Here is a 26,777-nt window from a genome sequence, read left to right on the forward strand (position 1 = left end):
AGAATCTAATTCCCTTTGCGGGCCCATGACCTGCCCCTTTTCTCTTTTTATTCTGCTTCCACTCAGCACCACGTGTGTACTCACATGGGAACCTTAGCCTGCATGGCCAATTTCCAGCTATACTTCTAACCTCTGACAAAATGCCCCCTCTGGTCTCCCTTGGGCCTAGGGGTATACACGTGTGTAATGAATTTCCCCTTAGGATCAGGATGGACTTAAGATCCCTGGAAGTAATTTCAGAGCCATTTAGATAGAGAATATGGGAGTTCCTGGCACCCAGAGAATGATCTATATAAAAGAATATGGGCTTTGGGTGTGCTAGACCCTGGGGCCTGGGGAGGGTTGTGACTGGAAGGAGATCAGTGTCTGTGGGCCTAGGACAGGGGACCCTCTTGCCTGAGTCTGAGTGATCTGGCTTTTTAAAACAGTGTCCCCCAGAAGTTGTGCCTAGGAAATCTACGAATGTGTGTGATGAAGACAGAGTTGGCATTGTGATTTCTGCAAAGAAAGGTATTCATATAATTCAAAAAGCAGTGTCAGAGACAGAAATGAATGCAAAAGCCTATGGACAGGGAATGAGCTATTCGTTCTTGATCTTCTTTATCATTTACCTTGATCAAAGTTTCAAGGTAACTTTGAATAGTGTTTATGAATAGTGATATTAATAAGACTGTACGAGAACTTACCTATTATTGGTAGAAGAATTGAGAATGAAACTCATAATTGTTGTGTCCTTGTCAAATGTCGTTTCTCCAGTTGTTGGGATCATAGAACTAGGCCATCAGATAGTCTGAGAAGCGGGTGGCTGTGATTAGTTCCTTAGGTAAACATTAATGTGGTCATCCCTGTATATGAGAGAGTTAAAGAGAGCTTTATTCACTTCTCTTGTTGGCCGTTGAAAATGGCTTTGGCTTCTCGTCACCAAATCCCAGCAGGTGCCAAAGTGCTGCAGGTTTCCACATTTAATACTGAAGTTTTCATCTGTAGAAATTCTAGTCATATACTGATCTGTCAGTGGAGTTGCTCATGTTTTGTATAATATAACCATCTCTGTCAGATTTCATGTTGACTTAGATTTACATTGTACTCACTTTATGTTTGAAAATATCTTTTCTTCAAAATTGTAATAGTCATTTCAAAATTGGCTAGATTAAATTTTAGATAACTTATGTGTGTGCTTAGGAAGTAAAACATGAGTTTAGATTTTGAAATTTTCATTTTTGGCACGCATAGAGCAGGATGTGGCCTAGTTTCAAATGTTTATTTGAAACAAAAATTTAACTGGAATTGAATACTGTGCTTTCTGGGAGGGGCTCGTAAAATTTTTGACTGTGGTTATTTTTGCACCTAAAATATATATTTCTACACTTCATCCAGAAATTAGCTTTTAATAATTTTAAAGGGATTACTGCCGAGCTTTTTTTAAAAAGAAAAAAAAAAAAAGAAGGCAAGAAAGACTTTCTTCAAGGTGTTTGCACTTTGTATTTTCTGTTATCAATGAAAATATTCATGTAGTCAGAAAACTAATAGTTGGCATATCAATTTATTAGATATTAAGAAAATATGCTCTAAATCTCCATTTTTACATACTGTCAATAAACTTGACATAAAGAGAAATCTCCGATAAAAATACAAGTAATGAATATATGAAAAAAACCTTTTGGGCTATTCTTTGGATAGTAGTCTTTAGTAGAGAAACATTATTTAATATTTCCCTTACTTTTTAATTATGCACTGACTCAGAGATATCAACAAAAAGAAGAGCAAAATTTTTGAGTGCGTACCATATGCACGTGTGTGTGTTTGTGTGTGTGAGGCACTGTCCTAAGCACTTTATGTGCATTATCATATTTAATCTTCACAACAACCCTAATGAAATCAGTGCCATTTTAATCCTTCTGTAACCAATGAGGAAACTGAGGCACAGAGTCTCAGTGATTTGCCCATGATCACACAGTAGTATGTGGTGGAACTGAAATTTGAATCAGTCACTGATTTTCTTCATATTGCCCTTGGAAAGTTATGGAATTTATAAAGCATGATAACCTGACACTAGAAACATTTTATGTGCAGAAGTAGTGAGTAGAATAGTAGTTGTTCATTTTTAAATAAAATTCTGGATTTATAAAGAAGCACCAGACTTAGAAGAGGGAGACTAGATTCTGGTCCTAGTTTTGTCATTGACTGGCTGTGTGGTGTTGAACAAGCCATCTCACTCTTTCTTGAGCTTCAGTTTCCTCATTTATAAAATATGGAGAGTAATATTGTTTCACAGAGTTGGTAGCAGATGAAATTAGATACTGTGTAGCCTATTTTCTTCATAATAATTTTAAAAACATAGGCAGATATAGAAGACAAATTTCCTGCCCTCCTTCCTCCTCTGTCTCTGAGCCTCAGATTTCAGTGAAAAAATGGGAGAGTTTAGCCAGATGGCATCACAGTTTTCTAGTGTCTCTGTAAAACTGTGGTTACCACAAAAATTGCAGCTTCTTCTGAAAGTCCATTATTTCATTGCAACTAATTTAATAACCAGTTATTTCATTAAAACATAATCATGCATTTTGAAGACTGTATTTTTATAGTTATATTCATAGAACTGTAGAGCTTAGAAAGAACTTAAAAGGGTATCTACATAATTTAAAGTTCTAAGACAACTAGAAGTGTATCAGGGTTTTACAGAATCCTGTGTTAAGAGATTTTAACATAACCAGTTCTAAAGTTCATAATATTTGCAACCACAGATGTTCCTTTATCCCTTATCTAAACCTTCCTCACAAAATTTAAGTCTATTCTTAACTTGAGAGATATTCAGTGAAGCTGGGGCATACCTTAATTGAATTTAGCCAAGTCACTTTTCAATGTTTTTGTCTTCCTACTGAGAAAAGCTATTTTCTATCTTTTTTGTCATTTCTTTAACTTTCAGAGGCTTTCTGTTTTATCATATGTGGAGGCCCAAACTGATCAGTAAACATAAAGCAATAAGTATATCTTCCCGTTTCTACATAGGTCTCATAAAAAAAAAAAACTCAGCGTGTTTATAATAGAATACCAATATACTAATAATTTCTATGTTTATTCATTACTCTCATCATTTTGGAGTTCTATATTATCATTTGTTCTCTGTATCTAAGTTTAGATTTTTATCCCAAAAGCCAATCTGGCATCTAAACAACTCTAAAACATTGAAGTCATGTGCCTTTTCCCCAATTTAGTTAAAAGTCAACAAATAACAAGCAGGTAATATGGCATAGTTATAATTTATTAGAAAATGACAGGTAAGAATAAGCCCACATTTTTGTTACTCTTCAAGTAAGGATATCCTATATCCTGCCTGAAAAATGATGTTGCTAGAATGAGAGAAGTAGCATATTCTTCAAATTATTCATTCAGTATGTTTTGATGTGACACCATGTAGGTGATACTAAGTGCCTTTAAAACAAAACACCTAAGAACTGGCTTGTGTGTATATTAACCATGGCCTATGTTCAGATGGAAAAGAGTGCATGTGATGTATATCTATACACAAATCAACAGTATTTGTTGGAGTGTTTTCACTATAAATATCATTTGTACTTAATAGAGCACAGCACATATTTTGCCTACTCATCAAGAATGAATATAAAAATCTTTGAAAATTTCTACTTAAGTATAATTAAAATTTACTTTAGTGATACCAGATATTCAGCCTAGGGTTATGAGACTTAAACAAATATGTGAAATACATTAAATATACCCGTAAGTAGTCTTGTGTATTTCTACCACCACAACCAAAGTCTGGGGTGTCAGATGACTGCGCTTCACTTAGCACTGAGTGTAACCACCATAATGGGCGTGGACACTTCTAAAGAACTGCTTAGCATTTGGAAAGCTGTGCTTGTAGAATATGCATACGTATGCTACAGTTAGAAGAAAAAAATTGCACGGTATACCAACAGGGTGTGTCATGAAGGAAAACTGTTTTTATCAGAGAGGTTCAATTGTATGAGTCCAAAGAAAAAATGTATTTTAAAGCACTAGGAATTATAATGTATACTGTAAAAAGGAAAAACACAGTTGCTGAAAATCAGCTAAGGAATACTATTTCAGCCATTTCAGTTTGTATTAGGGAATTCTGTAGCGAAGCCACAGGGCAAGGATTTTATTATGCTGCTGTTCCATACATTTATCCCTTTGAGTGTATGTTAACTGTAAGCTATAAATTACTTGCCTTTACAGATAGCTATTGCAACTCTAAAGATGAAATGCAAAGTCAGCACTGTGGTCTTTTTTTTTTTTTTTTTAAGGAAAGATTTCACCTCAAAGTGTAATTGATTTTCCTCTTCCAAAGTATTTATTTTTATATTTACACATGTATTTTAATGTGCATGTATACCTTATTTTTATATCAATGCACACAATAGAGTGTTGAAACATGATTTCACTAATTCAGTAATACTACATACTTCGGTAACATTGTTGTTCTGCACTTCTGCAATATACATCATTTTTGTGAGAACCCTTCTTCGTGTTCCCCATAGTCATGTCTGTTTATTGAAGAGAAGGATAGTTGAGAAAAAGGAGAGCGGAGAGAAAAATGGCTTTATATTGAGACAGAACAGTGTAGGGGTTCACGAATACAAATTCATAAACTCACATATATTTTCCTGTTTTTCTTATTGGATCCAGTAAAATTGGACTACAATGTTCTTCCAAAGGTTTTGAATATATATTTAAATAGATTAAGACTAAATGGGCACTATACTCTCTTTTTTAGAACTGTAATTGATAGAGATATAGCAGACTTTGGTCTTATAAGTAATAGATAATTGAAAAACAGTTTGATTTCTTAATTTTTACATAGATCATTTTCAGGCAAGTGCTTAATACTTGCTGCAACCTTCACTTTAAGACTGCATTTGATGTATCCGTGTTGAAAATGTAATTTATTAGAATATAGAAGAAACATAGCCTTGGTAGTTAAGTATTAGGGTCCTTCAAAGAATTAAAAGTTTCTCAAAATAGAGCATAATCTACCAAATAACCAAGAGACACATGGAGAGACTCTATGCAAATAGGATTTCTTCTAGAAGCATTTCAATTGCCATAATAGCTTTTCCATTGTGGGTCTAGAGTGTGTGTTTCCAACAGTGTAATAACTATTCCTAAACTTCACCCAGCCATAAGGGTGCTCTCTACAACCCTGACAGTCATACTATTGAACCTACCATCTGCTAAGAAACAAGCGTCCAGACCTGCATGAGTTGAAATAATGCAATCAGGTAAATGGAAGGAGACCTCAGATTCAGTGATTTTGAATGAGACAGTATTTGAAAAACAGGAAGTATTTTCCTGAGTTCTGTTATGAAAGAAGGAATATTTTGAACCTAGAATATCTGGGATAATTTAGGGTTTTTAGATAAAGAAATTTTTACTGAGCTCTAAGGTAGTAACAAACTATATTTATAAAGGATAAATGAAGGATTTATAAAGGATATTACTGGTATGGAAGTAATTGATTTAGGTTTAGGAAACACTGCTTCCTGTCCAGATGAATTAATCACTGATGAAAAACAGTACTACAGGATAATTATCCGAAGCTCAATTATACTTGGCTGCTTTCTATCAGGGAAATCACAGGCTAGAGTGAAATTGACAAATTTCTATCAGGGAAATCACAGGCTAGAGTGAAATTGACAAATTGCCTCCTGAGAGGCATGTCTCAGGACATGCCTCTCACAAACATCAGAAGCCCAGAGAGGGAACTTCAATATGGCGGAGAAGTAAGACGTGGAGATCACCTTCCTCCCCACAAATACATCAAATATACATCTACATGTGGAACAACTCCTACAGAACACCTACTGAATGCTGGCAAAAGACCTCAGACCTCCCAAAAGGCAAGAAATTCCCCACATATCTGTGTAGGGCAGAAGAAAAAAGAAAAAACAAAGACAAAAGAATAGGGACAGGACCTGCACTTCTGGGCAGCAGCTGAATAAAGAAAAAAGAATGAAAAGAATTGAGGACAGTCTCAGAACCTCTGGGACAACATTAAATGCACCAACATTTGAATGATAGGGATCCCAGAAGAAGTGAAAAAAAAAGGGACTGAGAAAGTATTTGAAGAGATTATAGTTGAAAACTTCCCTAATATGGGAAAGGAAATAGTCATCAAGTCCAGGAAGCACAGAGAGTCCCATACAGGATAAATCCAAGGAGAAACATGCAAAGACACATATTAATCAAACTATCAAAAATTAAATACAAAGAAAAAATATTAAAAGCAGCAAGGGAAAAACAACAAATAACATACAAGGGAATCCCCATAAGTTTAACAGCTGATCTTTCAGCAGAAACTCTGCAAGTCAGAAGGGACTGGCAGGGCATATTCAAGGTGATGAAAGGGAAGACCCTACAACCGAGATTACTCTACCCAGCAAGGAACTCCTTCAGATTCAACGGAGAATTAAAACCTTTACAGACAAGCAAAAGTGAAGAGAATTCAGCACCACCAAACCAGCTTTACAACAAATGCGAAAAGAACTTCTCTAGGCAGGAAACACAAGAGAAGGAAAAGACCTACAATAACAAACCCAAATAATTAAGAAAATGGTAATAGGAACATACATATTGATAACTACCTTAAATGTAAATGGCTTAAATGCTCCAACCAAAAGACATAGACTGGCTGAATGGATACAAAAACAAGACCCATATATATGCTGTCTACAAGAGACCCATTTCAGACCTAGGGACACCTACAGACCGAAAGTGAGAGGATGGAAAAAGATATTCCATGCAAATGGAAATCAAAAGAAAACTGGAGTGGGAATTCTCATATCAGACAAAATAGACTTTAAAATAAAGACTATTACAAGAGGCAAAGAAGGACACTACATAATGATCAAGCGATGAATCTAAGAAGAAGATATAATAATTGGAAATGTTTATGCACCCAACCTAGGACCACCTCAATACATAAGGCAAATGCTAACAGCTATAAAAGTGGAGATCAACAGTAACACAGTAATAGTAGAGGGCTTCAACACCCCACTCTCACCAATGGAAAGATCATCCAAAATGAAAATAAATAAGGAAACACAAGCTTTAAATGATACATTAAACAAGATGGACTTAGTTGATATTTATAGGACATTCCATCCAAAAACAACAAATACACTTTCTTCTCAAGTGCTCATGGAACATTCTCCAGGATAGATCATATCTTGGGTCACAAATCAAACCTAGGTAAATTCAAGAAATTTGAAATTGTGTCAAGTATCTTTTCTGACCACAATGCTATGAGACTAGATATCAATTACAGGAAAAAGTCTGTAAAAATTACAAACACGTGGAGGCTAAACAATATACTACTAAATAACCAAGAGATCACTGAAGAAATCAAAGAGGAAATCAAAAATACCTATAAACAAATGACAATGAAAACACGACGACCCAAAACCTATGGGATGCAGCAAAAGCAGTTCTAAGAGGGAAGTTTACAGCAATACAATCCTACCTCAAGAAACAAGAAACAAACAAACAACTTAACCTTCCACCTATAGCAATTAGAGAAAGAAGAACAAAAAATCCCCAAAGTTAGCAGAAAGAAAGAAATGATATAAAGATCAGATCAGAAATAAATGAAAAAGAAATGATAGCAAAGATCAATAAAACTAAAAGTTGGTTGTTTGAAAAGATAAACAAAATTGATAAACCATTAGCCAGATTCATCAAGAAAGAAAGGGAGAAGACTCAAATCAATAGAATTAGAAATGAAAAAGGAAAAGTAACAACTGACACTGCAGAAATACAAAGGAACATGAGAGATTACTACAAGCAACTATATGCCAATAAAATGGACATCCTGGAAGAAATAGACAAATTCTTACAAAAGCACAGCCTTCTGACTGAACCAGGAAGAAATAGGAAATATAAACAGACCAATCACAAGCACTGAAATTGAAACTGTGATTAAAAATCTTCCAAAAAACAAAAGCCTAGGACCAGATAGCTTCACAGGTGAATCCTACCAAACATTTTGAGAAGAGCTAACACCTATCCTTCTAAAACTCTTTGAAAATATAGCAGAGGGAGGAACACTCCTAAACTCATTCTACGAGGCCATCGTCACCCTGATACCAAAACCAGACAAAGATGTCACAAAAATAGAAAACTACAGGCCAATATCACTGATGAACATAGATGCAAAAATCCTCAACAAAATACTAGCAAACAGAATCCAGCAGCACATTAAAAGGATCATACACCATGATCAAGTGGGGTTTATCCCAGGAATGCAAAGATTCTTTAATATATGAAAATCAATCAATGTGATACACCATATTAACAAATTGAAGGAGAAAAAGCACATGATCATTTCAATAGATGCAGAGAAAGCTTTCGACAAAATTCAACACCCGTTTATCATGAAAACCCTCCAGAAAGTAGACATTGGGGGAACTTACCTCAACATAATAAAGGCCATATATGACAAACCCACAGCGAACATCATTCTCAGTGGTGAGAAACTGAAACCATTTCCACTAAGATCAGGAAGAAGACAAGGTTGCCCACTCTCACCGCTATTATTTAACCTAGTTTTGAAAGTTTTAGCCCCAACAATCAGAGAAGATTAGGAAAGAAAAGGAATCCAGATCGGAGAAGAAGAAATAAAACTGTCACTTCATGTCACTGCAGATGACATGATAGTATACATAGAGAATCCTTAAGATGCTACCAGAAAAATACTAGAGCTAATCAATGAATTTGGTAGAGTAACAGGATACAAAATTAATGCACAGAAATCTCTTGCATTCCTATACACTAATGATGAAAAATCTGAAAGAGAAGTTAAGAAACATTCCCATTTACCTAGGATAAAGAATAAAATACCTAGGAATAAACCTACCTAAGGAGACAAAAGACCTATATGCAGAAAGCTATAAGACACTGATGAAAGAAATTAAAGATGATATAAACAGTTGGAGAGATACACCATGTTCTTGGATTGGAAGAATCAGTATTGTGAAAATGACTATGCTATCTACAGATTCAATGCAATCCCTATCCAACTACCAATGGCATTTTTCACAGAACTAGAACAAAAAATTTCACAATTTGTAAGGAAACACAAAAGACCCCAAATAGCCAAAGCAATCATGAGAAAGAAAAACGGAGCTGGAGGAATCAGGCTTCCTGTCTTCAGACTGTATTACAAAGCTACCGTAATCAAGACAGTATGTTACTGTCATGAAAACAATTATAGAACAATGGAACAGGATAAAAAACCCAGAGATAACCCCACGCACATATGATCACCTTATCTTTGATAAAGGAGGCAAAAATATACAGTGGAGAAGAGACAGCCTCTTCAATAAGTGGTGCTGGGAAAACTGGACAGCTACATGTAAAAGAATGCAATTAGAACACTCCCTAACACCATACACAAAAATAAACTCAAAATGGATTAAAGACCTAAATGTAAGGCCAGACACTATCAAACTCTTAGAGGAAAACATAGGCAGAACACTCTATGACATAAATCACAGCAAGATCCTTCATGACGGCACCTCCTAGAGAAATGGCAATAAAAACAAAAATAAATGGGATCTAATGAAAATTAAAAGCTTTTGCACAGCAAAGGAAACCATAAACAAGGCAAAAAGACAACCCTCCGAATGGGCAAAAATATTTGCAAATGAAGCAACTGACAAAGGATTAATCTCTAAAATTTACAAGCAGCTCATGCAGCTCAAAATCAAAAAAACAAACAACCCAATCCAAAAATGGGCAGAAGGTCTCAATAGACATTTCTCCAAAGAAGATATACTGATTTCCAACAAACACATGAAAGAATGCTCAACATCACTAATCATTAGAGAAATGCAGATTAAAGTTACAATGAGGTGCCACCTCACCCTGGTCAGAATGGCCATCATCAAAAAATCTACAAACAATAAATGCTGGAGAGGGTGTGCAGAAAAGGGGACCCTCTTGCACTGTTGGTGGGAATGCAAATTGATATAGCCACTATGGAGAACGGTATGGAGGTTCCTTAACAAACTAAAAATAGAACTACCATACGACCCACAAACCCACTACTGGGCATATACCCTAAGAAAACGATAATTCAAAAAGAGTCATGTGCCACAGTGTTCATTGCAGCACTATTTACAATAGGCAGGATGTGGAAGCAACCTAAGTGTCCATCGACAGATGAATGGATAAAGAAGATGTGGCACATATATACCATGGAATATTACTGAGCCATAAAAAGAAATGAAATTGAGTTATTTGTAGTGAGGTGGATGGACCTAGAGTCTGTCATACAGAATGAAGTAAGTCAGAAAGAGAAAAACAAATACCGTATGCTAACACGTATATACGGAATCTTAAAAAAAAAAAAAAAAAGGTTCAAAGAACCTAGGGCCAGGACAGGAATAAAGACACAGATGTAGAGAATGGACTTGAGGACACAGGAAGGGAGAAGGGTAAACTGGGATGAAGTGAGAGAGTGGCATGGACATATATCCACTACCAAATGTAAAATAGATAGCTATTGGGAAGCAGCCACATGGCACAGGGAGGTCAGCTTGGTGCTTTGTGTCCACCCCTAGAGGAGTAGGATAGGGAGGGTGGGAGGGAGACACAAGAAGGAGGAGAAATGGGGATATACATGTATGTATAGCTGATTCACTTTGTTATATAGCAGAAAGTAACACACCATTGTAAAGCAATTATACCCTCATAAAGATGTTAAAAAAAATAAACTTGTGGAAAAAAAAATACATCAGAAGCCCACTGAATATGAGAAGATTACAGACTTCTTTGCAGCCAGTAAAATGCAAGTGGAAAATTTGGGCCTTGAGACAGAAACTGAAGGGACAAAATAAGGAAAATGAGACACAGGCCAAATAAGCACTGGATAGTTGCTCTATACTAAACTTCTAAGAAAAAATATACTGGTGTAGAAACTAAACTCTTACTTGTGTAGTCTGCTTGGTGTCATTTCTGTTTGATTTAACAAAATAGTAAATTGAAATGTGTAGCTCCGTTTCCAGTGATAGATTATTTTTAAATTAAATGTGTTTGTTTAAAGTTCCAATGTCAGAATTCTAATTAGATATTGTCGAAGGAAGGTATTTGAATTTAGATGGAGCCTGCTGACTTTATTTCATTGCCATGTCCAATTAGTTGTGCTGGTTACCACATTACAATCAAAAAGTAGATAAACTTAGAAAATCATATGACTGTGGCCTCATACAGAATAGTTAAGTGACTATTTCTCACCCCAAAATATATGTATTAACGAGGTAAAAAGAAAACAAAGTTTAAAATCACATGGACAAAAATGTGTGGCAATAATTTTCTGTTGTGATAGGTAAGGACATTCTTAGCATTAAAATAGGGGAAGATATTGGGGAAGAAAGTTCAGATATTTGATTATCTAAAATTTTAAAACTACTTTATATAGAAATACAAAGTATTTTATATAAAATATCATAAATGACATCCTGAAATAAGATATTTGCAATAAATAGGATAGCTTAAAAGCTAATATACTTAATATATGGTGAATAATTTTAAATCACAAAATGGTATACACCCCAAGAAGGGCAAGAGTGAGGGAGGATGAGTGAAAGGCATGAAGAAACAACTCATAAAAACAGAAATAAAAATGATTTTTTAAATTAGCAAACAAAGAATTGTTAATAAAAACAAGTGTGTGATCATTATTACCTATCAGATTCATAAAGATCAAGACGTGTTAGTGCTAAATACTGATTGGAGTATGGTGAGATCAATGCACATGTGCATCAACTCCAGGGAGGGAGTTTAAAGTGATTTTTGGAAAGCAGTTTAAAGATATTCACATTTTTTTAACCCAATAACCGTAAATCTAGGAAGCCTACTTATGGAAATAGAATTATATGTAAATACTGATATAAAACTATTGCAGTAAAAGACTAATATCAACATAAATTTTAATAGCAGGGAGGGTGTTAAATTAAAACAGGAAAATTTAAGCAACTATTAAAATAATAATTTTAAAGATAATTTAATGACATGAAAATATGTTCCTGTTGTATGAAAACAATAAAATCTATGTTATGTCAATTTTATTTTTAACATATATTAACACATGTGCATATATAATCTATGTACTTATATTTATAGATACTAAAATAAAATAAGCAGGAATTATAAATAATGGATAACTCCTGAGAAGTGTATCATGTGGATCAGTGTTCTAATTTTCAAATTTAATAAAACTCATAATATATATTACTGTTGTAATTTAAAAATAAAGAAAACATTATTAGAAGAATAAGAGTAGTATTTTATTTACATCTTTACTAGGGCATAAACAAATCACTTTAATTCACATTCTAATTTCTGTCACTTTTGAATGTTCTTATAATTTTAATTCATAAGATGCACTTAAAGATATCAACCTTCAAAGTGTCCCGTTTAGTGCATGTGCAATGTGACTGTATCTTCCAGGTCAGTGCTGTCAGTTTTAAGAAGCATAGTATGTATGAATTCTGTGAATAACGTTCATTGAAGAGTAAGCCTTTTATAATAGAAGTAATTTCCATTGGGCCCTAAATTACCACTTCTTATATTTCATAGTTCACTAATGTTGAATTCTTTGTGGTAGAGACTTTAATTTTCTTCCTATCCAGTGGTAATTAGTGTAATATGGGTAATCAGGGTAATCTTCACACCCATAAAATATTAATTGTCATAATTATGATTAATTCTCAATTTCAGATTGGAGCTGTGTATGGCCACTGGAAGCTTCATGCAATGGTACACAGTCTCATTTCCTCAGCAGCAGTCTTTCTCAATAACTGAATTATATTGAGTATCATCTAAAGAATGAACTCAAGGACCCAAGAACAAATACTTCCTGAAATTTTGGATCCTAAGCACATTCCTTGCCTCTCCCTAGCCAGGCAGATTTTCTTGGTCAACAGGCAGTTCTCCCTGAGATGATTCAGCACCTGATTTTCTTCCATCCTATGACTCTGCCACCACTGGGACTTCGCTTTACTCTGTATCCATCAGGTAGATGGAAAAAGAGAGCGTGGAATGGGCAGACACTTTCTAAGAGCACAATCTGGAAGGGACACCCAGTTTTATTGCTATGGATGAATTGCATGGCTAGACCTAACTATAAGGGATGTTGGCAAGATGTAATCTAGTTGTGTGCCCAGGCAGGAAAGGAAGTAGATTTTTGGTGAAAGCTAGCAGTCTATGATAATTCTAGTTGCTGTGCTAAATGATGGGGTAACACAGATGAATGATGCAAGTCTCTAGACAGTAGAGAACTCCCAGTCTCATAGGATAGAGACAACTAAGTACATATAATTGGAAAAGGTCAATAGATGCCTCTGTACAGGCTTTTCTATAGAGCAATATCTGTAGATTCATAGTTTAATCTATATTTAGACAATCTCTTTTGTTCATTCATTTAGTCATTCATTCAGCAATCTCTTCACGTTGAGTAGTCTGCATAGCTGCTCTAGAGTATATGAAGAAAGGTGTGAGAAAAACGTACTTGAATGCATGAAACAAACAGGATCTAACTGCAAGTAACATAGACTCACACACCTAATTTTATATTGAGGTTTTTATCTGTATATCCTGAAGAAATTAGAAATAATGGAATGTTTATGGCGTATGAAAATTATCTTAATAAAAGTGGCTAAATGTAAATAGAACCTTGATGGGATTACAGAACTTTGGTTTTTAGAGATGAGGATAGGAGATGGCATTCTAAACACGAGGAGTCATGTGAGTCATTGTACATTGTACAGTGTCAGCACAGAGCTCTTTGGAGAATGGAGAAGTCAAATCATGGGACATGTTCATCAGAATGTGTTTCTGTACCTCTATGTCACATTGTGGATGATGAGACTTTCCTGTTTTACCACTGTTTTCAGATACCAGTCATAAGCCTTCTGAAAACCATTATTCTACACAGATTCATAATCATTATCAAATTCTCTGTCAAAATTTTATACCTCTGATTATATTATTTCACACAATTACTATTTTATATTCATTGTATAATTACATGGGTTTCTGTTTAACAGCTATTTTCTTCTCCTTTTATCCCAGATAAAATTCTTAAATACTGTATCTCACTTCTACATTTATTTCTGAGAAGAGATGGCTTTCTCTAGTTAGCCTTTACTATGGTTTTCTTTAAACTTTGGGCTAATTTTTTGTAATCTACTCAGAGAACCTGGACCAATCGATTGCAATGGCATTTTTTTCAACTAAATATTATCAAACCTAAGAAGCAGATAATGTCTATGCTCCAGAGAGTACTATAGCTATGACTGATGTTTTTCTTAAAATTTCACATTACTGTCTATTCAGAAAATTGAAGTGCTAAAAATTAAAATCATAAATTGTTCAGAACAATTTATATTTTTAATACTATATGTTCTTCAAAAGACTTGTCTTTACAGTCTGAAAGAAGTTGTATGTTTTAACTTTTATTGGGGGCCTTAGAAATTTAGTTTGCTTCCATTCTAGAAAAATAAAATCAATGAGAAGTGAGAAAGAATTGTTTTGAGAGTGTATGGTGACAACTTTCTAACATTAAAAACAAATACTGCCATTTAAAGCAGTTCTGTTTCAACAAGATCAGTGTGATTACTGTTTGTAGAATAAAGAATTGGGGCATGGCATGGCCTCAGTAAGGAGGCTGTGCAAGGAGCTGGCTGTATGTATGAGACACTCTAGTCCACTAATTTGAAATGCAGCAGTCCCCCGCCAGGGATGTTTTCCTCCAGTGGATGCGTTAAATTGCGAATAGTACCAAACTCTGTGTGTGTGTGTGTGTGTGTGTGTGTGTGTGTGTGTGTGTGTGTGTGTATGTGTGTATATGTTTTTCTTAGACATACATACCTAGGATAAAGTTTGATTTATAATTTAGGCATAGTAAGAGACAATCCAAATGGCCAGCGTCACTATTCTGGCATTTTAGGGCCATTGTTACGTAAAATAAGGGTTACTTGAACACACTGCAATACTGTGATAGTAGATCTGATAACACGGACTGCTACTAAGTGACTAACAGGCAAGATAAGCTGGTCAAAGGGACGATTCACATTCCAGGAGGGACTGGGTGGGACTGCTTGAGATTTCATCATGCTGCTTAGAACAGCGTGCAATTTAAAACTTATGAATTCTTTATTTCTGGAATTTCCCACTTAATATTTTTGGACAGCGGTTGACTAGGTAACTGAAACTGCAGATAAGTGGAGGACAATTGTACCTACTTTATAATTGTACATTGAAAACCATTTGCTCTCTGTACTGTAAATATGTATCTTTGTACAGGATTTGATTCATGGTATACCACATATGTCTAAAATATGTCAGAAATTCTTGTCAGAAGTAACAGGTTACCAGTTTTATAGTATGCAACGACATCCTACTTAGAATTGACAACCAAGTAATAGGAATAAACAGAAATCAGCACAGCCAGGTGGATTACCTGTGATAATTATTCTCTATTAACTCACTCTTATTTCTACCTACATATATCATTTGCAGGGGCACTAGCACATAATCCAAGTGCAGGGAAACAGAGCAAGCTCTTCTTCCAGTGAATGTCAGCATAGATCACAAGGGATATGAGCACAGGGACCTGACACTGTTAGCTCTCATGCGCAGGAGAGCTTACCCAAATTGGGCATATAAGAATTAGACCCATGTCTGGGTCTAACTCCAGGGAAAGAGTCTGCAGGGAACCAGATGAGGACCCTTGCCACCTCCCACCCACCTTCATTCTGGACTGGGGAACAAGTGTGTGACTCTAAGTCTTAGTAAAGAATTCTTATATAAGAATGACCTGGGAAGTTCAAACATGCAGGCTGGACATACACAGTAGGGGTTTTAAGTAAGATGGCTCCAACTTGATGATCATTAGCTCTTTAAGCTGGTCACAGAAAAATGATCCCATCTGAAGGCCATGCTCCGTAGTAGCTCTGTAGACAACCAGGCCTGGCTGGTTTTTCTTAGGCTTCAGGAGAAGCAAAGCATAAAAGTTACATCTCTGACATCTGCATCATTTTGGGAGAGCAGGAACTGACCATATTTTTGTCACCAAAACAGTAAAATGTGACCAGGTAAAATACTCTCAGACATTCAACTTGTTAGAGGAGGGCAGTAGGGTATTCAAGTAACAAAATGCCATTACATTTGTCTTAGAAAGTAAATAATGTATAACTGATTCACTTTGCTGTATACCTGAAACTAACACAATATTGTAAATCAATTATACTCCAATAAAAATTTTAAAAAGAAAGTAAATAATTTATTAGTGTGAAACAAAGTTTGTGGGATTTCCAAGAAAAGGAAGCAAACTTTCACATGTGGCAAGAAATTTACTTCCAACTGTTAATATACTGAAATTGATGTAATTATGTTTAGTATAGGTATGTAAGAATGAGAATTGTCTTTTCTGGCTTTTTTCCAGCTATATTTTAATTTCTTGTGAAAAATCATTTATAACATTAGTTTACTATCCCAGTATAGCCGTACCAAAGGATAATTAAAACATTATAGAATTCTGATTTTTCTGAAAATTAGGAATTGATTTTGTTTTACCTAGATGAATCATGGCATGAAAAGGAGAGGAATGAGAAAGCTAATTTAAAGAAAAAATGCTTTGCAAGAATCTGTTTTTTTCTTAAACATTGGGTGCTCTCTTTGGTAATTACCATTTTACTCACACAGCTTGTCTGATGCAAAGTTCTTAGATGTTACTGGAGCCTATTATTACTGGATTCTACCATTTAAATCTTTATAATAATCAGCAAAATGGGAGAATACACCTTTGCTGCTATTTAATGAAACAGATTTCAACTTCCAACACACTCTGCAGTAATTTAAAAATTATGGTCAAGTTTCCCAGCCAAGCAGATACTGCAAATATTAGTAGCAAAAAAAAAAAAGAAAAGAAAAAGGCTTGGGTATTATGTTTTTTGTTTGTTTGTTTTTTTTATGAAAGCCAATCTCTTTTCTACCTTAGTTTATATTATGTCTCTGTGTTGTGATTTGTGAAAGTGGAGGGAAGATGATTGTCATCAAATTCTAGTAAAATATGTGTATGTTAAGTCTATTCTTTTCTCTGTCACCCATAGCCTTGGGTCTCTCAGCTCATCCTGAGAGAACTACTCAGCAGGACCCTCATTCCTTCTTGAATTTAGAAAGTTGGAATCAGGCCTTGATAATGTTTGTCCCAAATAGAACTTAATAAAAATTGAGTAAAAGTAATCACTTTTAGCGTGCTTTTTTCCCCACTTTATTTAAAATATTTCTTTTCCAAAAATTTTGCGGGAAGCCTAAGTTGGCCATAGTAACAATGAAGTCTAAAGCCAGTATACATTTTCTGTATGTCTTTTTGTTCTCTTTTTAGTTTCTTTTGAATCTTTGTATAATTTCCTGTAAGCCACAAGACTACATTTTTTTATTATTACATAACCTATATTTGCAAAATTTATGGATTATTTCTATAAGCCAGCTCTCCCTGCTTCCTCTAAGTACAGAAAACAGCCTTGTTAACACTCCTTTTCCAAATTATCAGAGGCATTTGTGCCTTATTCTGGTATCTTCATTCATTCATTCATGCATTCATTCAGGAAGTCAACTCTGACATCTCAATTCCTGGATGTTCTGAGGTCTCCCAAGTTTCTTTGTATGAAAAACTGTCAGGGATGAACAGGAGCCCTGCAAATATTGTATATGGTATTAACATATCATAATTCCTGTACCTACACTTCCTATGTTGAATTTCATGTGTTCCTCACAGTAGGACGTTTGACAGATTTAGGATACTGTGAATTGGGCTGTTCATCCTGGGCCATAAGTCCCTGCAAAACTGAGATCTGTGAACTCGGGATAGAAAGTATAGGTCGTCACACACAGTGTAGTGTAGTTCTTTCTGCCAATTCAAGGTGGAGAGGTTGGAAGCATCCATCCTTACACATCTCTTACACTAAATGTTGCCCTTGCCAAGATTTTACTCCATTTTACCAAGACTTCCTTGGCATGAGTTATGCCTTGATTTTGCAAAACTTATGCTTTGAGGTGTAGGAAGTGGGGATTGTGCTGAACTCTGCCCTGAGATCAAAGTCTTTATGGATGGTGCTTTGATTTAGTTATTGCCACATACCTTAGTTATAGAAAGACCATTTTTCCAGCTCCTCCCAAAATTCTCACTTTACCTTTTGTGTTTTTTTAAGATTTTTATTTATTTATTTTTCAAGCACTTTCCTTTTATGTGTATAAGGCTCATCTTTAAAAACATTTTTTTATTAGAGTATAATTGATTTACAATGTTGTGGTAGTTTCTGCTGTACAGCAAAGTGTATCAGTTATACATATGTCCAATCTTTTTTAGATTCTTTTCCCATATAGGATATTACAGAGTATTGAGAAGAGTTCCCTGTGCTATGCAGTAGGTCATTATTAGTTAATTATGTTATGTGTAGTAATGTGTATATGTCAATCCCAGTCTTCCAGTTTATCCCTCCCGCCAACCCCCGCTTTCCCCCTGGTAACCATAAGTTTGTTTTCAACATTTTTGACTCTATTTCTGTTTTGTAAAAGTCATTTGTACCATTTTTTTAGATTCCACATATAAGTAATATGATATTTGTCTTTCTCTGTCTGACATAACTTCACTCATTATGACGATCTCTAGGTCCCTCTATGTTGCTGCAAATGGCATTATTTCATTCTTTTTTATGGCTGAGTAATAGTCCATTGTGTATATGTACCACATCTTCTTTACCCATTCCTCTGTTGATGGACATTTCAGTTGCTTCCATGTCCTGGCTATTGTAAATAGTGCTGCAGTGAACACTGGGGTGCATGTATCATTTCAAATTATGGTTTTCTCTGGATATATGCCCAGGATTGGGATTGCAGGATCTATTTTTAGTTTTTTAAGGAACCTCCATACTGTTCTCCGTAGTGGCTGTACCAATTTACATTCCCACCAACAGTGTAGGAGGGTTCCCTTTTTCCCACACCCTCTCCAGCATTTATTGTTTGTAGAGTTTCTGATGATGGCCATTCTGACCAGTGTGAGGTGATACCTCATTGTAGTTTTGATTTGCATTTCTCTAAGAATTAGTGATGCTGAGCAGCTTTTCATGTGTTTTGTGGCCATCTGTATGTCTTCTTTGGAGAAATGTATCTTTAGATCTTCCACCCATTGTTTGATTGGGTTATTTGTTTCTTTCATATTGAACTGCATGAGCTGTTTGTATATTTTGGAGATTAATCCCTTATCAGTCGCTTTATTTGCAAATGTTTTCTCCCATTCTGTGGGTTGTCTTCTGTTTTGTTTATGATTTCCTTTGCTGTGCAAAAGCTTTTAAGTTTAATTAGGTCCCATTTGTTTATTTTTGTTTTCATTACTCTAGGAGGTGGATAAAAAAAGATCTTGCTGTGATTTATGTCAGAGGGTGTTCTGTCTATGTTTTCCTCTAAGAGTTTTATAGTATCTGACCTTACATTTGGGTCTTTAATCTATTTTGAGTTTATTTTTTTGTATGGTGTTAGAGAGTGTTCTAATTTCATTCTTTTACATGTAACTGTCCAGTTTTCCCAGTAACACCTATTGAAGAGACTGTCTTTTCTCCATTGTATATTCTTGCCTCCTTTGTCATAGACCGTAGGTACATGAGTTTATCTCTGAACTTTCTATCCTGTTCCATTGATCTATATTTCTGTTTTTGTGCCAGTACCATACTGTTTTGATTATTGTAGCTTTGCAATATAGACTGAAGTAAGAGCCTGATTCCTACAGCTCCGTTTTTCTTTCTCAAGCTTTCCTTCGCTTCAGCTTTTTTTGTGTTTCCATACAAATTGTAAAATTTTTTGTTCTAATTCTGTGAAATTATTTTCTAATTTCTAACAAATTTGTTAACAAATTTTCTAATTTTGTTCTAATTCTCTGACTTTTCTTGACAACCTTTTATATATCGATGTCTTCATCATCTCATATAGAAAAATAAAACTTCCTTGATTTAAATTGTGACCACAGTTCATAACTGACTTCTGAATAGCTGTGATTCCTGTGGTTGTTTAATTTGCTTTACTGTTTCATTCAACCAAGACATACATTTTTCCATTGAATGGTTTATGTCACTTTATCTACAAAATTCTAAAACTTTTCATATGGAGAAGACCATACCTGGAATGAGTCATGCAGAGTTGCCTTATCTTTGAAGAAAAGAAGGCTGTACCTGAAGACTTTGTTCTGCTCAGTACCTTCCATTCATAGAAGAATCATGTTGTGAGTTTCTGATTCTTCTAGTCAGTCAGACATGCTTAGGAGTCATGTTACCCCAGACTTAAAAATGCAAATCTATGTTATCTTACCTTCATTGTTGTATCCTGACCACTGGACATGGAATTTATACTTATTACATTAAAATATAAGATCCATGAGAACCCCATACAGTTTTGTTCATGAACATTTCCTAACTGCCTAGAATAGTTCCTGTCACCTACTAGGTGCTGATATATATTTGTGGAATGAATGACCTCTTCCAAGCATTTGAATCTCAGTTTTCTGTAGGAGTCTGCCCTTGCTTCTCACTCCATCTCCCAGTGTCTAAGCTGCTGGAACCATGGATATAGCTCCAAACCCATGAAACCCAACCCTATTCCTGCCAGCCCTAGGCCTATGGAGAGTAAAAGGAAATTCAGATGGGAACTTATTTCTCCTCCCCATTAAATACACTAAGATTATTTTCATTCATACAGAATCCATTGCAAATTTTAAGCCAAATATAGTGAATTATTTCTAGCTTGGTTGGAAAGAAACATCTTAAAATATGGGAGAAAGTTATAATTTTTCTCAAAATGATTGGGAAAGAAAGAATTTCTGATACATTTAATTTTTAAAATAGAAAAATGCTATCTACGTATGCATTATTTTAAGACATCCTTTGTGGTATGGTGTTAGCTACCCAACAATTAATAAAGACAAGATAGGAAAGGCAAGCACCAAAAAGGCAATATGATACAAAATAATAGCAGCACATTGATAGGTTAATGTTTTTCTCTTTCAAGTGATTTTTATTTTCACTTGATATTTGCGAAACTTGATTTTATTTACTAGGAAAGTTACAATTGAACTATTCTACAAGCAATTTGCGGCTATTTATTACCAATTTCTTCTATGGCATGCTGACCAGTATTTTTGAAATAACACAAATTTGAGATTATCCTGTATATCAGTCAATGTTGAAGGTAAACATATGGAATATTTTAATTTATTGATAATGATGTACGAGGATAGGAGATATGCACTTCATTTGTTAACACATTGGGTACCTTGATTATTCAATATGATTATGCAAAAACATCTGAAGTAATCTTTTTTTTAAATTTTTTAAATTTTATTTTTTTATACAGCAGGTTCTTATTAGTTATTTTATACATATCAGTGTATATATGAAGTAATCTTAAAGTTAAGTCTTTATTTTAAAAAAATCCCTATTTTAGTTCTTCAGTGAAAACTCTTCCAACATATACAGTGAAACTCTAAAGTAATGTCTGAATTTCTAATAAGTATCCAGAATTTAAAATTCAAGAAGTTTTATCAAATTACTTTAAATTATTGGAAGGTTTTTTACATATTATAATATGCTGTCATTGCTACAGTCCTCTTTTGAAATTATTATTATTTTATATTTGAACCTTGCTTTGGGCCAAGACTAGAAATGACTTTTTTTAATGACTCGGTTTATGTGGTTCATAAGGTTTAATCTGATTTGATTACAAGACATATACAAGAAATTACTTTTTTAGTTAAGACTCTGATATAAGCCTGATTATTATTTTTCTTATTTTCCTTTTTCATAAAAGTGGAATTTAGAATGTACACTACATGACCTCCTGGTCTATGAAACTGTTTGCCTTTCTGTAAGATTCATTATTAAGTCAAAAGGTGAGGCAGGCCCCGTCTAAATATTCTTCTTATAAAATAAAAATGATTATCTTGATTGCATTTATATTTTTTATTTTACCATAATTTTAATATTTTCCTTTGAAAATGAGTTAACCCTTCAATGTCCAAGTAAGCATCAATTTACTCTCTAATGAACTAAGAATAACCTACTTGATAAAAGTCTCATGTTGTGCAGATGTCATTGTTAGATGACAGTAAGCTCAGTTTGCAGTTTTGTAAGTACGGACATATGGTGAGCTTTCTTTTTTGTCTGTATTGATGGATACTTGTGTATAGTTATTAATTGAGGTGTTACTGTAGTTTGAAAAGTGAATATGCTTAACTTATGATAGCTTTTATTTGACTTAATAGATAGCTTAGGCATTCATCAACAATAAGGGTCAGAGGTTTAGGAGATGTGTCAGCATGTTGTAGCAAATTGAATGTTGCCGTAAGAAAAATGGATGATCTGAATAAGAGAGAATTATACCAGAACCAAAGGAAGAAAAAAACAAAACAAAACTATGATTATGGTCTGAATCTAGAAATGAAACTAGGCTGGATTCTAATTCCATAGATAGCCTAATTTCAAATTATATCCTTCTACATATAACATCATCTAATCAATGGGAAAACTATTATTTTAGTTTAGAGAAATGTTGCCATCATTAGTTATTATCTACAATATGATTTTTACACCTTTGATATTAAATGCTATAAATGATTCATATAAAAAGTGTTCAAAGTTTATAAATCAGATATTTTTAAACAATAAAAATATTGGACTGTTACGGTTCTTGGTATGGTTTGTTTTCTGAAAAATATTTCAAAATTTCCATCACATTTCAGATTTTGAAAAAAGAAAGAAAAAGAAGCAAATAAGGAAGAAGAAGGGGAAAATATCTAAGCCCACAGAAAAATTAGAGTATATTCTTCTATGAACGCTGGCCAATTTTATACATGCTCATAGGTGGATACTGAAGGGTAACGTTTAAATTTGAAATTAAATTATTTAAAGCCAGACATATATACAATGGGATATTCAGCCATAAAAAGAAATGAAATTGAGTTATTTGTAGTGAGGTGGATGGACCTAGACTGTCATACAGAGTGAAGTCAGAAGAGAAAAACAAATACAGAATGCTAACACATATAGAATCTTAAAAAAAAAAAAAATGTTTCTGAAGAAACTAGGGGCAGGACCGGAATAAAGATGCAGACATAGAGAATGGACTTGAGGACATGGGGAGGGGGAAGGGTAAGCTGGGATGGAGAGAGGGGCATGGACTTATATACACTACCAAATATAAAATAGATAGCTAGTGGGAAGCAACTGCATAGCACAGGGAGATCAGCTCGGTGCTTTGTGTCCACCTAGAGGGATGGGATAAAGAGGGTAGGAGGGAGACGCAAGAGGGGCTAGATATGGGGATGTATGTATGTATAGCTGATTCACTTTGTTATACAGTATGTATAGCTGATTCACTTTGTTATACAGAAACTAACACACCATTGTAAAGCAATTATACTCCAATAAAGACGTTAAAAAAATTATTTAAAGCCAGTAGTTAAATTTAGCACGTAAGATGACTATAATAAAAAGGAGAATGTAGAAGAGAAAAAAATTATAATACCAGGGAATATGGGCCAAAACTCCAGAAGTAGAAAGAGGGGGCAGAATAGTTTCAGAAGAAATTATTTTATTTAAAATCGATAGTTTGTTCATGCAAACCACTGATGGTAAATAATGCTACTTTCAGAGCAGTGTTGATAATTCAGAGTTAGAAAATAGTAAACAAATTGTAATTCAGGTATATGATAGAAGGGATAAAGAAGTTGGACACCTAAGTGGTCATCAAAATCCTTGGAAGAACAAATGGTGGCAGAAGTGACTATGTGGCCTACCTAGAAAAGCAAGTGAAAAGTAGAAAAGTAAACAATTCTAGGAACAAGCAAATGTGGAAGTCCTACTGATGTAAAGAGAAGAGATAATTCCTGCCCAGTTCTGAGGCTTACATTGTATGTGGAATCTCTGGACAGCAGAGAAGCTAAAGTCAGATGTTAGTGTCCTCTGAGTTCATGCTAACTAAATGAAAAACAGCAATAAAAATTGATGAGTGGTTTCTGGTGAAGTGAATACAGTTTTAAGAGTGAGATATCCGGGACTGTTTATATATGCGTGTATATACACATACATTTGTAAGTACACGTACAAAATAAGTATATACAAAAATAAACTAGTATAAATATTTTAAAATTATGTATTAACAATAATGTACAACTTAATTGCTTGGTGTTTTAAGTAGAAGTGCTTATCTCAAATTTTACTTACTGGCAAAATTTCTGGAAAGGGATTTGCCAGACAGTGTGAGTAGAGTTGTTTATTTCATAAACCTAATTACATGAGGAAATTAATGAAAAATATCAAGGCTGAATATGTTATTATGACATCTTAGAATAACCATGGCTTGGCTGTTCAGTCAGTTTGGCTGATTTAGAGTATCAGCCCCAACTGTTAGTTAAGAAGAGTAACTCACTAAGTAAAAATAAATTTTTCTTTTTTTTTCTTTAACTTATTATAATGACCCTTGTTTGCTTCAGATCTACTGTCAATCACAACCAAACTGTCTTATTATTATTATTTTTTAATCCCAAAGTACACTATTCGGTACTCTGAATTTTTGTGTAAGATTGTTAAAACAGATATTTCATTTCAAAATTTTGAATCCAGGTGGAACGTTTTTTAACCATTATAATGATTGTGGGTATAAGTGCATAGACAGCATCTCAACATTAATTTGTTAGATGCATCTCTATGTAATATCTTTCAGATATTCTTGTCAATTTTGACTTAACTATTCTGATTTTACTGATCAGTTTTAGAATTTTGCTTAGAATTTATACTCCTAGAATAAGTTATTATAAATCATGTTACTGTTGCTTTTGAGATCCCAGAGTTGGTGAGACAAAAACCATAATAAGGTTATATATATTTTTCTACTTTGAAAATGCAGGTACTTTTATAAGGTCAAAAATAGGTAAGGGAAATAGAGATTTCTGTTGTGTCATGAGAGAGTACTTTTTTAATCCTTAGGACGATAGGTATTGTTAAATGCAATAGAGTAGGCTCTACCTTCACTAATTCTGTAATGTAAGTGTGAAAGAAAAATATTTTTAAAATCAAACATTAACTTAAATTTTAAGTCACTTTGTCTTAAAGCATTTTTATTATACTCAAACATTATTCCATTCTTGGTCCTGAAGGAGTATAATCCAAATTTACTAATGTTGTTAAGTAGTACTGTAGGTTAAACACCTCCCTCCTTATTTTTTTTATAACAGCCTTATACTTCTGCAGCCTTGAACATTATAGCTTCAATAGGTACCTTACTGCCTTCTAGTCCATTACAGTATTCCATTTATTACACTTTATGTACACATGCTCTCTTTTGTACTACTGCAAACATTTTAATGTACTTAGATCTTTTAAAAGTTCCTTTAAACATGCTCATGACTACAATGCTATAAAGAAAATCATAAATAAAGGGGTTGTTAGTTTGTTTGAAACACCCATTTTCCTTCAAGATTCCCTGTACATTTTTTTGTGCTAATTACCAGTTAATTTAATACAACTATACTTTCAAGAAGATAGTCACAGGGTCTAATGGGAAACTGTGAAATAATGTACTATTTAGATATTTGTGAAAAACTAGATTTCCATCTGTATGAAAATGTTCAGCATGTTTCTCTAACTTTGAAGTTTCCATAGTTAATACAGATGAAAACTTTTTCATTCTACATATTATAAAAGGATAAAGTGCCCTAAGAGTTTCATTCATTCGTCATTAAACTTTGAAGTCATTTAAAATGTTGTCAGCTTTTGGTTTGCTGTGTCATGCTAAGGAAGCATCCTTGTATCTCTCCTGTGCTAATCAGTTGATTATTTTGGCATTTGTCAAAATAAGCAGAGATTTTTTTTCTTTTGACTTACTGGTGCTGGATTTTACTATTAGGAGATTTTCTAATATTAAACTGTCTTTGCATTCTTGGCCATGATGTATTGTTTAATTTGAAAAATATAAATAGGTAAGACTATACTATAAATAAATGCAATCTTTGATTCTTCTGTTTTGGGATGTAAAGATTAAAATGAAATCAGAAATGAATGAATTAGAGACATCACAATTTAATACATACTTTGTGTAGTAGAAATTACGTAATTACAAGCAATATGTACAGTTATTTCAATGATGGATTATATTTTACATTTTTTCAAAATGCTCTGTCATTCTCAGAGATAACTGTGGAAGGAAAGGATTAAATCACAGAAATTCATTAAAAGAATTTGTGGACCATGTACTACAGAAGAAAGCTTTTGCCTTTAGCAACATGACTGGGTATTTAAAAATCCTATTTTATACCTGCATTAATTATATTTTGATATTAGTTGAACTCTTCTTAAATATATTTTTTGAAATTTTTATTAGCCATATCTGTGGTACTAATGAGAATTCTAGTTCAAATAAATAAAGAGAAGGCAATCTATGATTACTTTTTATTAAGTTAGAATTTAACTTTTATTTATTTAATTGGCATTCACATTTCTCTCTAAGGAATCCTGTACTTTATCCATAGTGTTTTCCAAGCTATACTAAAGAAAGAACAATCTGATTATTTTCTGCTTAACTGTCTTCAATTACTCCCCATTTCCTACCAACTGCCTCTTACTGGCATGTATTTGTAATCTGTTCCCCACCTTGCTCTTCTCCCCTCTTCTTCCTTCTTTAAAAAAATTTTTTTA

At 34.0% G+C, this 26,777-nt stretch overlaps 1 protein-coding gene and 1 long non-coding RNA gene across 12 annotated transcripts in view; both read left to right on the forward strand.

Annotated features, from left to right (window-relative positions):
• The window catches only part of MAGI2 (membrane associated guanylate kinase, WW and PDZ domain containing 2), a 1,374,207-nt gene that overhangs the window by 47,504 nt on the left and 1,299,926 nt on the right, over positions 1 to 26,777 (forward strand). The gene's annotated exons all lie outside the window — the stretch shown is intronic.
• Positions 5,643 to 26,777, forward strand: part of LOC125965430 (uncharacterized) — a 31,079-nt gene continuing 9,944 nt past the window's right edge. The window contains exon 1 of the long non-coding RNA XR_007479305.1: positions 5,643 to 6,373. This is a non-coding gene — a long non-coding RNA (uncharacterized LOC125965430). The remainder of the gene's footprint in view (positions 6,374 to 26,777) is intronic.

Source organism: Orcinus orca, chromosome 9, assembly GCF_937001465.1.
Source record: "Orcinus orca chromosome 9, mOrcOrc1.1, whole genome shotgun sequence".
NCBI classification, from domain to species: domain Eukaryota; kingdom Metazoa; phylum Chordata; class Mammalia; order Artiodactyla; family Delphinidae; genus Orcinus; species Orcinus orca.